This window comes from Tinamus guttatus, unplaced genomic scaffold, assembly GCF_059628265.1.
Source record: "Tinamus guttatus ecotype Peru unplaced genomic scaffold, ASM5962826v1 Tinamus_guttatus_pri_ptg000942l, whole genome shotgun sequence".
Classification (NCBI taxonomy): domain Eukaryota; kingdom Metazoa; phylum Chordata; class Aves; order Tinamiformes; family Tinamidae; genus Tinamus; species Tinamus guttatus.
In genome coordinates this window covers 1585909-1599433 of record NW_028289476.1, presented here as the reverse complement: position 1 = coordinate 1599433, position 13525 = coordinate 1585909, and the positions used below count along the sequence as shown (strand labels likewise).

Genomic DNA, 13525 nt, shown 5'->3' with positions numbered 1-13525 from the left:
CAGCTGCCCTGAGCTCTTTTGGGACATCAGACACGGAGCAGGCAGCTGACCCTAGGCACTCTACTTGCTCCTTCACCGCAAACCATAGGGCCAACCCAGAAGGGCTCAGAGTGGAGAGCACAACCTGCAAAGAAGGCTTTCCAGGGTGAAGGTCCAGCTTTGAGGCGCGTGCCTGCCAATCCGGGAAAGGAAAAGAGGCAGAGAGAAGCCTGTCAGGAGTGGGATTTGAACCCACGCCTCCTACGGAGACTGCGACCTGAACGCAGCGCCTTGGACCGCTCGGCCATCCTGACTTCTTGGCCAAGCAGGCTCTTCTCCCTAGAGCCTGTCTGCATCAGGGCAAGGAACTCAGCCTCCTCCTGTGTGGGGGGAATGGAGAGCTGGCTTCTGCTGACAACCTTTCTCTCGTGCCATTGGGGCTCTTGGGAGACCACAGCAGGAGGTGGAGGCATTTCCGAGCTGCGAGTGGAGAGGTTCAAGGCATGTAGGCAGGGAATTTATTTGGGCTCAGAAAAGAGGAGAGGGAACTCTGCAATGGCAAAATCAAAGGAGCTGTTGCAGAGATTTCAAAATGTGCACAGACACCTCCCCCTGGCTCCTATTGGCTCTGCCATTGCTGTAAACCAACGAGGACACCAAAAGAAAATCATGGCTCTGCGGGTCCCAGCAGCATGCTTGGGTGCCTTTGGCTCCTTGCCTGCAAGCTCCACCACAAACCAATGAATTCAGGCACTGCCACTGCCTCTTGCTCTCTCTGTGCATATGCATGTACCTGCTTGGGTAGACCAGTGTAGGTCTTTGTGTCATTTGGTAAGGCTGAATACATCTTCAGTGGGCAGGGAGGCTCCTTCCTTGGCCAGTCCTTCCTTGGTCAGGGGAAACACCCTATCCCTGCTACCAGCAGGACAGCATCCTGGGGTGTGGTTTGTAGCACCAGCCTTTAGGGAGCAGCTCGATGTTCTTCCTGTCCTGATGGTGGCACACTTTCCTGACAGGGAACTGACCTACACAGTGATACTGGCTACGAACAAGCCATTTATGTGAGGAGTATTGTTCTCCTGGTGCAGCTCTGTGACATGTCTCGACATAGCGTCACAGAAGCACTGGAGAAAGCATGAGAGCATCAGAGCACATAACCAGAAAGTTCATGGTGATGAGGCAGGACCGAAGTCACCTGGGGAGTAGATCTGCAGGTCAGGATGAGGATCAGAGTCAGGTCTGTCAAAGGTCAAGCACAGTCCAGTGACCACCAGGCATATCCGTAGTGGTAAGGCAGATCAGTAGTCTGGCTCTGATGTCCAGCCACGGGTCAGGGTTCAGGTCAATGGGATCCACTATAGCAGCCATGGAAAAGGGCCGATCAGAGGCTGGAACTTCTGCCTCACACCTGTGGGCACAACACCTTCCCTTTGCATGGCTCTGCTCACACCAGCCCTGAAGATGCTCTCTGATGGAACTGTGTGCCCGTGATGTGAATGCCAAGGATAACTGCAGTGTTCTTGGTCCTCTCAGAACAGGTAGAGATCCCAGTAGAGCCAGTGCAGCCTGGAGAATGTCGCAAGAGAAGTCACTGGGGGTGGATTTGCTCATGAGGGAACCAGCAGCAAGGCTGGGGTATTTGCGCTCCTACAGACCTGGGAGCAGGCAGAGATGGTTGGGGTGGGGAATGTGGAGGAGGTGGCAGAGGCTGTGTGCAAGGAGGGATGGAGTGGAGGGGGCAGGACTCATGTGGGCGCTGGGGGAAATGGGGCAGGGGTATGTGCCTGCGAACATTTCTTTCACTGTCATGAGCACAGCTGCCTGCCAGGAAGCTGGTCTGTGCTTGACTCCTGGCCAGCGTCACTTGCAGCCTAAGCCACTGTTCTGCTTCAGCCCCTGGGCTCTGTGGACTGGGCCATGCTGCCTGTGCATGCAGTAAGGGGAGTGGCTGCCACAGGGAAGAACATGAGCTTGTTGGGGAAAGCCAGGCTCTTTTCTGGCAAGAGATGGAAGGGCCTCTGCAAGCAGCTAGAAGAAGAAAAGTGGGTGTGCATTGGCCGGGAATCGAACCCGGGTCAACTGCTTGGAAGGTAGCTATGCTCACCACTATACCACCAACGCATGCAGGCCAGAGCCATGTGCCTGCTTGTCCCTGTCTGAGGCTGCAGGCCCGTGCCAAGAGGGTGTGAGGAAGCAGAGCTCTGGGGAAGTCGCAGAGTTGCAGCTTCATTGTCAAGCAGAAGTGCCTGCATCCGGGGCATACTGCTCCAGGGATGGACAACAGGCATTTCTCTCATTTCCATGGGCCTGGTGCAGTGTTAGGGGCTGCCACATGGCTATCAGGGGTGGCAAAAGCAGGGCTGCAACACAACTATGAGCTGGGACTGGCCAATGAGAAGAGCAGAGGCAGTGGCAGGGCTCTTGGCAGTTGCTCGTAGACCCACAGCCCCTGCTCATGTACAGTGTTGACCCTAGAAGTGTTAGCAGTTGACTGCAAAGCCACAATGACCCAACATTTGGGTCACAGCTCCTAGGTCAGGAGGGCAAAGCCCTTACTCCTGCCAGACCTTACAATGTCAAGGCCATTCTCCATCTCAACATGTGAACACCGTGCAATATTTGGATGGATTTGCACATCAGGGCAACAGGGGCCTAAGAGTGACAGGGAAGACTTAAATTTATCCCCCATTTATTGATATGGATTTAGAGCACCTCCCCCGCTCTCTCCACCACAAAGAACTGTGCAGTGTTCATTTCTTTCTCCTGCCATATGCCCAAGCTACCTGGTGCAAGCTATAAATGGAGAGGGAGGGAAACAAACTGTTTTTCAGGCAAGGTTTGAGCTTCCTGCACCCTCTTCATGACTGCTCTCAAAATGGCACAGCCTCACATATTCCTCCTCCGCCTCAAAGGTAAAGCTCTTTTCTCTCAGACAATTCCTTTACTCCACTATGCAAGGCTGCGTATCCAAAGTGAAGTTCCTTCTGCTTGCAAAAACATGGAGGTTTTTGCCCCACTACATGCAAGGAGGCAAGGGCTTCCTTCCAACCCAGGAAGACTATTGGAAGGGTGATATTGGAAGGAACCTCTACAGATCATCTAGGCCCCTTTGAAGGGCCGCACAACCTGCCCTGCTTTGTGTCATCAGCAACCTGGCTGAGGATGCACTCTGTCCCTTCATTGAAGTCTCTGATGAAGAAGTTCAATAGCATTGCACCCAGCACTGACCCCTGGAGGACACCGCTAGCCACACGCCTCCAACTAGACTTGCCACTGCTTCTCACAACTCTCTGTGGGCTCTGCCATCCAGCCAGTTCTTGATCTACCCACTGTCCACTCATGTAACCCACACTTCCTGAGCTTCCCTATGAGAATGTTATAGGAGACAGTGTTGAAAGCCTTGCTGACATCAAGGTAGACAACATCCATCACTCTGCCCTCATCCATGCATCCGGCCATGCCATCTTAGAAGGCTATCAGCTTGGCTAAACACAACTCTCCCTTGAAGAATCCATGTTGACTGCTGCTGATCACCTTTTTTCCTTGACATGCCTAGACATGACCTCCAGGATGAGCTGCTCCATCTCTTTCCAGGTCTGGCGGGTAGCTCTAGTCCCGCTGCTCAGGGTTGGCCTGGACAGCTGTTCATAGGAAGAGTTTTAGCAGCTGGTCTCCAGCAGTAGTGGAGCCTACCTCCAAAAGCACCAAAGACCTTGGGAGCCCCAGGAACCCAGACCATGCCAAGGCCACCTAAGGCGCACACTGTTTGCAGAAGAGGCGTAGGAGTGCAGGTGGAGGGGAGCAAAAGCCTCCTGCTGGCCCTGAATGCAGCACACACTCTCCAACTACTTGGGAAGAGGTGCTCTGAGCAAAAAAGAGGCAGGTAGACTCTGCCTTCCCTCTGAGCTTTCTGCTTCCCCTGCAGAGGCAGCACAATTGGGCAAACAGAAACTGCCCACCTCTCCAGGGGCTGTAGATGATGTCAGGGGGACAAACCAAGGGCGCTTCAGCCCAGGTTCTGGGCTTCCTGGATAGCAAATTTCTTCCGTGGGCCCAGGCCTAGGCAGGGGGAACACAACACCCCATGAGCCCAGCTCCACCAGCACTCCCTACCCTGCAGGCCTCCAGCTGCGTGGTGTTACTGCCTCTGCTGCTCCCTTGTCTTCTCTTTGGCTTTCTTGGCCTCTTCTCCCACCTTCTCCTTTGCTATCTTAGCATCCAGAGCGAGTATACGTACAAGCACACACAAACAGAGCCCACAGTCATGACATGGCCACATGCATGAATGCAGACAGAGAGCAGAGCCTTTATGAGCAGTCACAAAAACACCAATTTCAACTGGCTTCTTTGCCACAGAAAGACCAATCCCTTTTGATCTCCTCATGGGCTAGTCAGGACTGGAGTTCCTTAGTGGACAGCTGGACAGCTCCTCCCCTCTAGATTTCCAGGTACATGCATTTTCACCCAACTGAAAAGCAGAGAGCCATGCTCTGCTTCTCTGAGGCCCACAGAGGCTGAAGTCTCACTTTTGCATGTGGCCTTGGTGGTCCTAGTCTCCTGGCTTTCTGAGACAGTTTGCTTATTTTGATGGTGAAGAACCATTCAGGAAGCACCACTCAAACCTGGCAGTGCCCCATGCCTACAGGTAGATTCTTTGTGATGCAAGCACGGGGATAGACTCTCCTCAGCTTCAGGCAGAGAGAAAAACCCTGTGGAAAGAGAGTAATGCTTTCTTTTGCAGAGCGGGCAGTTAAGTGTAGCTGAAGGAGATGAAGATACCATGACGAGACTCCAGCTATGCTGCACAATGTCTTTAATGAGAAGGAAGTAGAAAAGGCGGTGAATGAAGCAGTACACAGAGCAAGACACATGCTTCCAGGCTGCTGGGTGATAACTCCAAAGCGGGTGGTCGTCCGGCTTCAGCAGTTTAGCCTGCAGCCGGGGACAGGCAGGCAGAGTCCGCCTGCACCCAGACCAAGGGAGCCCCCAGATGCGATGGGCACCCCTCCAGCGCTCAGGGAGCTCCCAACGGCAGCTGACAGAGAGGATCCCACGGCTGTGTTCTGAGGGAAGGAGGTGAGGATGGGCCCCGGCAGGGTCACCACAACCGGGGAGGCCTCGATGGCAACCACTGAGTCAGCGCAGCGGGCGACGCAGGGCTCACTGCAGCTGCTTGCAAGAGGGGTAGGGCCGGAGGTGCCGCACGGGCGTGGCTGGCAGGGTCTGAAGCAGGACATGTCGCTGTGAGGGAGGCAGAGCTGAAACACAGAGCAGGGGAGGGAAAAGAGGGCACAAGTTCCAGCTGCAGACATGGTTGGGGCATGCTCACAATACCTTCCCCTTCCCCTTCGTCCACCCATGCCAAGTAGGCCTTCTTCTGTAGCTCTCCTGTTAGAAACCGTCATGTTGGAAGGTCTCTGCCCTCACTTCTCATGCCTGCCCTCTTCACTGAGAGCTCGTAAAGGCTGCTAAGGGCCTCCTTCGCTCCTGCTTTCAGAAGAAGCTCAGGTGGCATGAACGCATACCCCTCCAAGTAACAGGACACGGGAATGCTAGCCAGGGTTTCACATAAGATCAATTGGAGTCGGCTAAAAGCACCTGTGGAAAGACTCGACCTACCACATCTCTGAAAAAAAACATTTCTGCGCGCAAGATGGCCGTGGATGCACTTGGCTACTCAGTTAGAGATGACCTTCTGCAGGTGGAAATTCTGGCATACTTTCAGCTGCAGCCTGAGAGGCCCCCTTCTGCTTGAAAGAACCCTCCTCTTCCCTTAAAACAAAAACCATGTTTCCTAGCTCCCCATTACCACCAACAACCACCCTTGAAAAGAGGAACACATAAGGGACCTAAAATAACTCAAGTGCTAAGCTTATCAGCCAACTATGAAAGTTGAGCGGCCAGCATGACAGCAATTCAGCCCATAGGAAGCGAGAGAGGAGAGCCAGGCTTACCGAGATTGTCGAGCAAAGTGAGGCAGAGAGAGGAGGATGGCAGAGCCTGGTGCAGCACACGCTTTTATGCTGTGTCCCAGAGCCCTCGAGGACCCAAAACATTCCTTGCTCATGAAGCACCTGGGAGTTGCCACTGCTGGCAGAGTTCTCACTGGTGATTTTGCCCTTGCCTCTCTCAGCACAAGTGTGGTGCTCCCATTTCATTCGAGTTGGCGTTGGAATGCCTAACCTGCGTCATCAGCCCCATTCCGGACCCTTAGGTCCCATTAACTCAAAGGTCTCAGGCTCACTGTGCCTTGAGGTTGTAATTGGATTTGTGTCCTGTTCATCCCCTTTGACTCCTCTGCCTCCCTGGCCACCAGCCATGGTGATGTTTGACCCGTGAAGGACGCTTTGAGTCCACTCTTGAGTGCTTTCAGTGGAAGGACAGAGGCTGAACCTCAGAGACGTCTCTCCCCTCAGATGACTGCAGTTACTCAGCACATGTTGAGCTAAGTTCAGAGAGATCTTGAAGAATGCACAGTCCCATAAGGGAGCAGAGACTCAAATTTCCTGCCATTTGGCAATCCTCAGCAAGTAGAAGGACTTGTGTGAGCTGAAGGGAAGCACCTTTGGGGCAGGAGTGAGGGCTGTGGTGATGTCGCTGGTGCTGATTTTGATCAGAGTGCACCACAGCCTGTTTTGGCTGTCCTAGACTCCAGGGAAGAAAGGCAGGTTTACAATGAGGAGGAGGAGGCTGGAGAAGAGGCTGGTCCCATCCCGCCTGGAAAGGACAAGCAGTGGCTCTCTGGGACCTCTATAGGCATGTATGTAGGGCACTTGAGGAGGGCTTCACTCGGCTTCTAGGCTCTGCTTTGGCAACGGAGGCGCTCATGCGCATCCAAGTGCAGGAGGAAGACCAAAGAGGTGCCTGCATCCTTCCCTGAAAGTGACCTCACCAAAATGCACCTATTTCCCCCAGCAAGTCCACCACAGAGCCCCAAAGCCTGCATGGCCATCTTTGTAGGAGTGGCTCGTAACAACTAGCCACAAGCTCACAGCCGTTTCTCCTGCGTCAGAGATGGCGTGGCCCATTCAAGGCTTTTTCATTCCAGAGCAACATTGAATCAGTCTCCAGGAGCAGCTGGGATCCGTTGTATTGTGGTAGAGCTGGGAAAATCCCTGTACTCCAGGGAAACGTGAGTCACCTGCTGTTGATTTCAGCAGAGGCAGCATCCTGGCCTCAGGCATGAGAGGACAACTGAGCTCATGTCCCCATTCCTCCTGAAGTGCTGCTTCAGGAGACCAAGGGCCATTGTCACAGAGTTTAGCCTTATTCCTGAAACATCATTCCCAAGGGTGAATGATGCTTTTAGGGCACCACTGCCTGTAAGGACAATGCTCTTTTATGGCTGGTCAAGATCCTATGTGACTCAGTGCAGGGACATGGCACTGTCCCTCCCACAGCCTGTTACTGGGCTACACTGTGCCCTCTGAGTCTTCTTTCTCTGTTTCACCAGCCGGGTTTTCCCTTCCTCTCTTCCTCTCTTGACATCCTCTTCTCAAGGATGCCATCCTTGACATGACATCCTCCTCTCCAGCTAGTCAGCATCCTCAGCCTCTTCTCTTATCACCTATGCTTGAGTGCAAACCGACTCACTTTGGCCTGCCTTCCCTCTCACTTGATGGGGAAAACATGGCAGCCAAAAGTGGCTGCGATGCAGTCAGACTACCATGTTCAGTCTTCACACTGTCCCTGAAAGTGGCCCACTATCTGCTGAGCAACTGCCATGACCCAGGGAGGAGAGAGCTCTCTCAGGCTAAGCTTGAGTCCCTCCAGTGAAACTCCTTGAAAGCTGACTTGAGGTGTCCTTCGTGGACCAAATGTCACCATGGCTGATAATCATGCCCACCTCAGTGAGAGCTGGATGAGTCAGAGAGGAATCCTTTTGACACAAATCCATGGACAACCTCAAGGCACAATGTGCCTGAGACCTCTGAGTTCACGGGCCCTAAGGGTCCGGAATGGGGCTGATGACGCAGGTTAGGCATTCCAACGCCAACTCGAATGAACTGGGAGCACCACACTTGTGCTGAGAGAGGCAAGGGCAAAATCACCAGTGAGAACACTGCCAGAAGCGGCAACTCCCAGGTGCTTCATGAGTAAGGAATGTTTTGGGTCCCCGGGGGCTCTGGGACACAGCATAAAAGCGTGTGCTGCACCAGGCTCTGCCATCCTCCTCTCTCTGCCTCACTTTCCTCGGTAATCTCGGTAAGCCTGGCTCTCCTCTCTCGCATCCTGCGGGCTGAATTGCTGTCACGCTGGCTGCTCAACTTTCATAGGTGGCTGATAAGCTTAGAACTCAAAATCTTTTAAGTGCCTTATGTGTTCCTCTTTTCAAGGGTGGGTGGTGGTGGTAATGGGGAGCTAGGAAAGAGAGGGATCTTTTGGTGGGGAGAGGAGGGTTCTTTCAAGCTGAAGAGACATCTCTGGCTTCATCTCAGGCATGCCAGTATGCCAGAATTTCCACCTGCAGGAGGTCATGTCTATAAAGAAATACCCAAGTGCATCCTCTGCCATCTGCAAAGCAGAAACATTTGTTTTGGAGATGCAGTAAGACTGGTGTGTCCACAGGTCCTTTAAGTCCACTCTAAGGGAATGCGTTTGAAAAGCTGCTCAGCATTCCCAGGTTTTGCCACATGGAGGGAGATATGTCCACACATGCTCTGAAATGAAGAGTGAGGGGAGGTCTCAGCAGCCTCCACATGCCCCCAGTAAGGAGGGCAGGTGTGAGAAGAGGGTGTGAAGTTGTTCCAGCTGAGCAGTTTCTGACAGGAAAATTACAGGAGAAGGCCTGTGTGGCATGAAGAGACCAAGGGGAATGCAGAAAGTATTGCAGGCTTCCCCAAACCATTTCTGCTCTTCCATGTGGCTTCTCAGCCTGCAGCATTGTGTCGGCCTCCCTAAATTGCTCCTGTTTCCCTCAAAAGTGTGGGGCACTTCCCACATACTATGCATTAGCCATCGTCCTCCAACTCGTGCTCTCTTACCTCCCCTGCTCTGTGTTTCAGCTCTGCCTCCCTCACAGCGACATGTCCTGCTTCAGACCCTGCCAGCCACGCCCATGCGGCACCTCCGGCCCTACCCCTCTTGCAAGCAGCTGCAGTGAGCCCTGCGTCGCCCGCTGCGCTGACTCAGTGGTTGCCATCGAGGCCTCCCCGGTCGTGGTGACCCTGCCGGGGCCCATCCTCACCTCCTTCCCTCAGAACACAGCCGTGGGATCCTCTCTGTCAGCTGCCGTTGGGAGCTCCCTGAGCGCTGGGGGGGTGCCCATTGCATCTGGGGGCTCCCTTGGTCTGGGTGCAGGCGGACTCTGCCTGCCTGTCCCCGGCTGCAGGCTAAACTGCTGAAGCCGGACGACCACCTGCTTTGGAGTCATCACCCAGCAGCCTGGAAGCATGTGTCTTGCTCTGTGTACTGCTTCATTCACCGCCTTTTCTCCTTCTTTCTCATTAAAGACATTGTGCAGCATAGCTGGAGTCTCGTCATGGCATCTTCTTTTCCTTCAGCTACACTTAACTGCCCACTCTGCAAAGGAAAGCATTACTCTCTTTCCATGGGGTTTTTCTCTCTTCCTGGAGCTGAGGAGAGTCTATCCCCATGCTGGCATCACATAGTATCCACCTGTAGGCATGGGGCTCTGCCAGGTTTGAGTGGTGCTTCCTGAATGGTTCTTCACCATCAAAATAAGCAAACTGTCTCAGAAAGCCAGGAGACTAGGACCACCAAGGCCACATGCAAAAGTGAGACTTCAGCCTCTGTGGGCCTCCGAGAAGCAGAGCATGGCTCTCTGCTTTTCAGTTGGGTGAAAATGCATGTACCTGGGAATCTAGAGGGGAAGAGCTGTCCAGCTGTCCACTAAGGAACTCCAGTCCTGACTAGCCCATGAGGAGATCAAAAGGGATTGGTCTTTCTGTGGCAAAGAAGCCAGTTGAAATTGGTGTTTTTGTGACTGCTCATAAAGGCTCTGCTCTGTCTGCATTCATGCATGTGGCCATGTCATGGCTGTGGGCTCTGTTTGTGTGTGCTTGTACGTATACTCGCTCTGGATGCTAAGATAGCAAAGGGAAGGTGGGAGAAGAGGCCAAGAAAGCCAAAGAGAAGGCAAGGGAGCAGCAGAGGCAGTAACACCACGCAGCTGGAGGCCTGCAGGGTAGGGAGTGCTGGTGGAGCTGTCCAAGGGGAGAAGCGTCAGGTGTCAGCAAGGGTGTTTGCCAAAACACTTCCTAGCAGAGGATGGTTTCGATCCATCGACCTCTGGGTTATGGGCCCAGCACGCTTCCGCTGCGCCACTCTGCTTCCCGCAGCACTTCTTTTTAGAGCTCACAGAACCCTCCCTGGCACTCCTGCAGAGTGACACCTCCAGTGCCTGGGCTCATGGGGTGTTGTGTTCCCCCTGTCTAGGCCTGGGCCCACGGAAGAAATTTGCTATCCAGGAAGCCCAGAACCTGGGCTGAAGCGCCCTTGGTTTGTCCCCCTGACATCATCTACAGCCCCTGGAGAGGCGGGCAGTTTCTGTTTGCCCAATTGTGCTGCCTCTGCAGGGGAAGCAGAAAGCTCAGAGGGAAGGCAGAGTCTACCTGCCTCTGTTTTGCTCAGAGCACCTCTTCCCAAGTAGTTGGAGAGTGTGTGCTGCATTCAGGGCCAGCAGGAGGCTTTTGCTCCCCTCCACCTGCACTCCTATGCCTATCTGCAAACAGTGTGCGCCTTAGGTGGCCTTGGCATGGTCTGGGCTTCTGGGGCTCCCAAGGTCTTTGGTGCTTTTGGAGGTAGGCTCCACTACTGCTGGAGACCAGCTGCTAAAACTCTTCCTATGAACAGCTGTCCAGGCCAACCCTGAGCAGTTGCACTGGAGCTACCCGCCAGCCCTGGAAAGAGATAGAGCAGCTCATCCTGGAGGTCATGTCTAGGCATGTCAAGGAAAAAAGGTGATCAGCAGCAGTCAACATGGATTCTTCAAGGGAGAGTGTGTTTAGCCAAGCTGATAGCCTTCAAAGATGGGATGGCCGGATGCATGGATGAGGGCAGAGCGATGGATGTTGTCTACCTTGACGTCAGCAAGGCTTTCAACACTGTCTCCTATAACTTCCTCAAGGGGAAGCTCAGGAAGTGTGGATCCACTCATCTGAGTGGACAATGGGTAGATCGAGAACTGGCTGGATGGCAGAGCCCACAGAGAGTTGTGAGAAGCAGTGGCAAGTCTAGTTGGAGACCTGTGGCTAGCGGTGTCCTCCAGGGGTCAGTGCTGGGTGCAATGCTATTGAACTTCTTCATCAGAGACTTCAGTGAAGGGACAGAGTGCATCCTCAGCCAGGTTGCTGATGACACAAAGCAGGGCAGGTTGTGCGGCCCTTCAAAGGGGCCTAGAGGGCTTGGAGAGTTGGGCAGAGCGGAACCTCTTGAGGTTCAACAAGGGCGAGTGCTGGGTCCTGCACCTGGGGAGGAATAACCCCAGACAGCAGTAGAGATTAGGGGTTGTCCTGCTGGAAAGCAGCCCTGTGGGGAAGCATTTGGGAGTCCCGTTTCACCACACGTTAATCACGAGGTAGCAGTGTGTCCTTGTGGCCAAGAAGAGCAATGGGATCCTGGCCTGCATGAGGAGGAGTGTTGCCAGCAGGTCAAGGGAGGTGACCCTCCTTCTCTCCTCGGCTCTGGTGAAGCCAAACCTCGACCATTGTGTGCACTTCAGGGGTCCCCAGTACAAGAGAGATGTGCAACTACTAGAGAGGGTCCAGCATAGAGCGACAAAAGTGATTAAGGAACTTGAGCATCTGTCTTATGAGGAAAGACTTAGCGACCAGGGCCCGTTTATGCTAGGAAAGAGAAGATTGAGAGGCCATCTTTTTGGCATGTGCAAAAATCTGGGAAGATGGATTGTAAAGAGGACGGGTCCAAAATCTTCTCACTTGTGGACAGGGAGAGAATAAGGAGGAATATGTACAAATTGAAAGACAGGAAATTTCATCTACGTATGAGGAAGAACTACTTCACTGTTAGGATTACAGAGCACTGGAACAGGCATCCCAGAGAGGATGTGGAGTCTGCTCCTTTGCAGATCTTCAAAACCTACCTGGATGAGATCCTATGCAACGTGCTCTAGGTGACCATGCTTGGTCAAGAGGGGCATTGGGTGAGATGATCTGTAGAGGTTCCTTCCAATATCACCCTTCCAATAGTCTTCCTGGGTTGGAAGGAAGCCCTTGCCTCCTTGCATGTAGTGGGGCAAGGACCTCCGTGTTTGTGCAAGCAGAAGGATCTTCCCTTTGGATACGCAACCTTGCATAGTGGAGTAAAGTAATTGTCTGAGAGAAAAGAGCTTTACCTTTGAGGCGGAGGAGGAATATGTGAGGCTGTGCCATTTTGAGAGCAGTCATGAAGAGGGTGCAGGAAGCTCAAACCTTGCCTGAAAAACAGTTTGTTTCCCTCCCTCTCCATTTATAGCTTGCACCAGGTAGCTTGGGCGTATGGCAGGAGAAAGAAATGAACACTGCACAGTTCTTTGTGGTGGAGAGAGCGGGGGAGGTGCTCTAAATCCATATCAATAAATGGGGGATAAATTTAAGTCTTCCCTGTCACTCTTAGGCCCCTGTTGCCCTGATGTGCAAATCCATCCAAATATTGCACGGTGTTCACAAGTTGAGATGGAGAATGGCCTTGACATTGTAAGGTCTGGCAGGAGTAAGGGCTTTGCCCTCCTGACCTAGGAGCTGTGACCCAAATGTTGGGTCATTGTGGCTTTGCAGTCAACTGCTAACACTTCTAGGGTCAACACTGTACATGAGCAGGGGCTGTGGTTCTACGAGCAACTGCCAAGAGCCCTGTCACTGCCTCTGCTCTTCTCATTGGCCAGTCCCAGCTCATAGTTGTGTTGCAGCCCTGCTTTTGCCACCCCTGATAGCCACGTGGCAGGCCCTAACACTGCACCAGGCCCATGGAAATGAGAGAAATGCCTGTTGTCCATCCCTGGAGCAGTACGCCCCGAATACAGGCACTTCTGCTTGACAATGAAGCTGCAACTCTGCGACTTCCCCAGAGCTCTGCTCCCTCACACCCTCTTGGCATGGGCCTGCAGCCTCAGACAGGGACAAGCAGGCACATGGCTCTGGCCTGCATGCGTTGGTGGTATAGTGGTGAGCATAGCTACCTTCCAAGCAGTTGACCCGGGTTCGATTCCCGGCCAACGCACACCCACTTTTCTTCTTCTAGCTGCTTGCAGAGGCCCTTCCATCTCCTGCCAAAAAGAGCCTGGCTTTCCCCAACAAGCTCATGTTCTTCCCTGGGGCAGCCACTCCCCTTACTGCATGCACAGGCAGCACGGGCCAGTCCACAGAGCCCAGGGGCTGAAGCAGAACAGTGGCTGAGGCTGCAAGTGACGCTGGCCAGGAGTCAAGCACAGACCAGCTTCCTGAAATGTTCACAGGCACGTACCCCTGCCCCATTTCCCCCAGCGCCCACATGAGTCCTGCCCCCTCCACTCCATCCCTCCTTGCACACAGCCTCTGCCACCTCCTCCACATTCCCCACCCCAACCATCTCTGCCTGCTCCCAGGTC

General features: G+C 53.6%; 4 non-coding genes across 4 annotated transcripts; 1 reads left to right on the top strand and 3 right to left on the bottom strand.

Annotated features, from left to right (window-relative positions):
- Positions 1-210: 210 nt before the first annotated feature.
- TRNAL-CAG (transfer RNA leucine (anticodon CAG)) lies at positions 211-293 on the bottom strand. Its single transcript has one exon. It is a non-coding gene; the product is annotated as a tRNA-Leu (tRNA).
- Positions 294-2028: 1735 nt separating this feature from the next.
- Positions 2029-2100, bottom strand: TRNAG-UCC (transfer RNA glycine (anticodon UCC)). Its single transcript has one exon. It is a non-coding gene; the product is annotated as a tRNA-Gly (tRNA).
- An 8100-nt stretch (positions 2101-10200) lies between these two features.
- Positions 10201-10272, bottom strand: TRNAM-CAU (transfer RNA methionine (anticodon CAU)). Its single transcript has one exon. It is a non-coding gene; the product is annotated as a tRNA-Met (tRNA).
- Positions 10273-13086: 2814 nt separating this feature from the next.
- TRNAG-UCC (transfer RNA glycine (anticodon UCC)) lies at positions 13087-13158 on the top strand. The gene has a single exon. It is a non-coding gene; the product is annotated as a tRNA-Gly (tRNA).
- Positions 13159-13525: the final 367 nt, after the last annotated feature.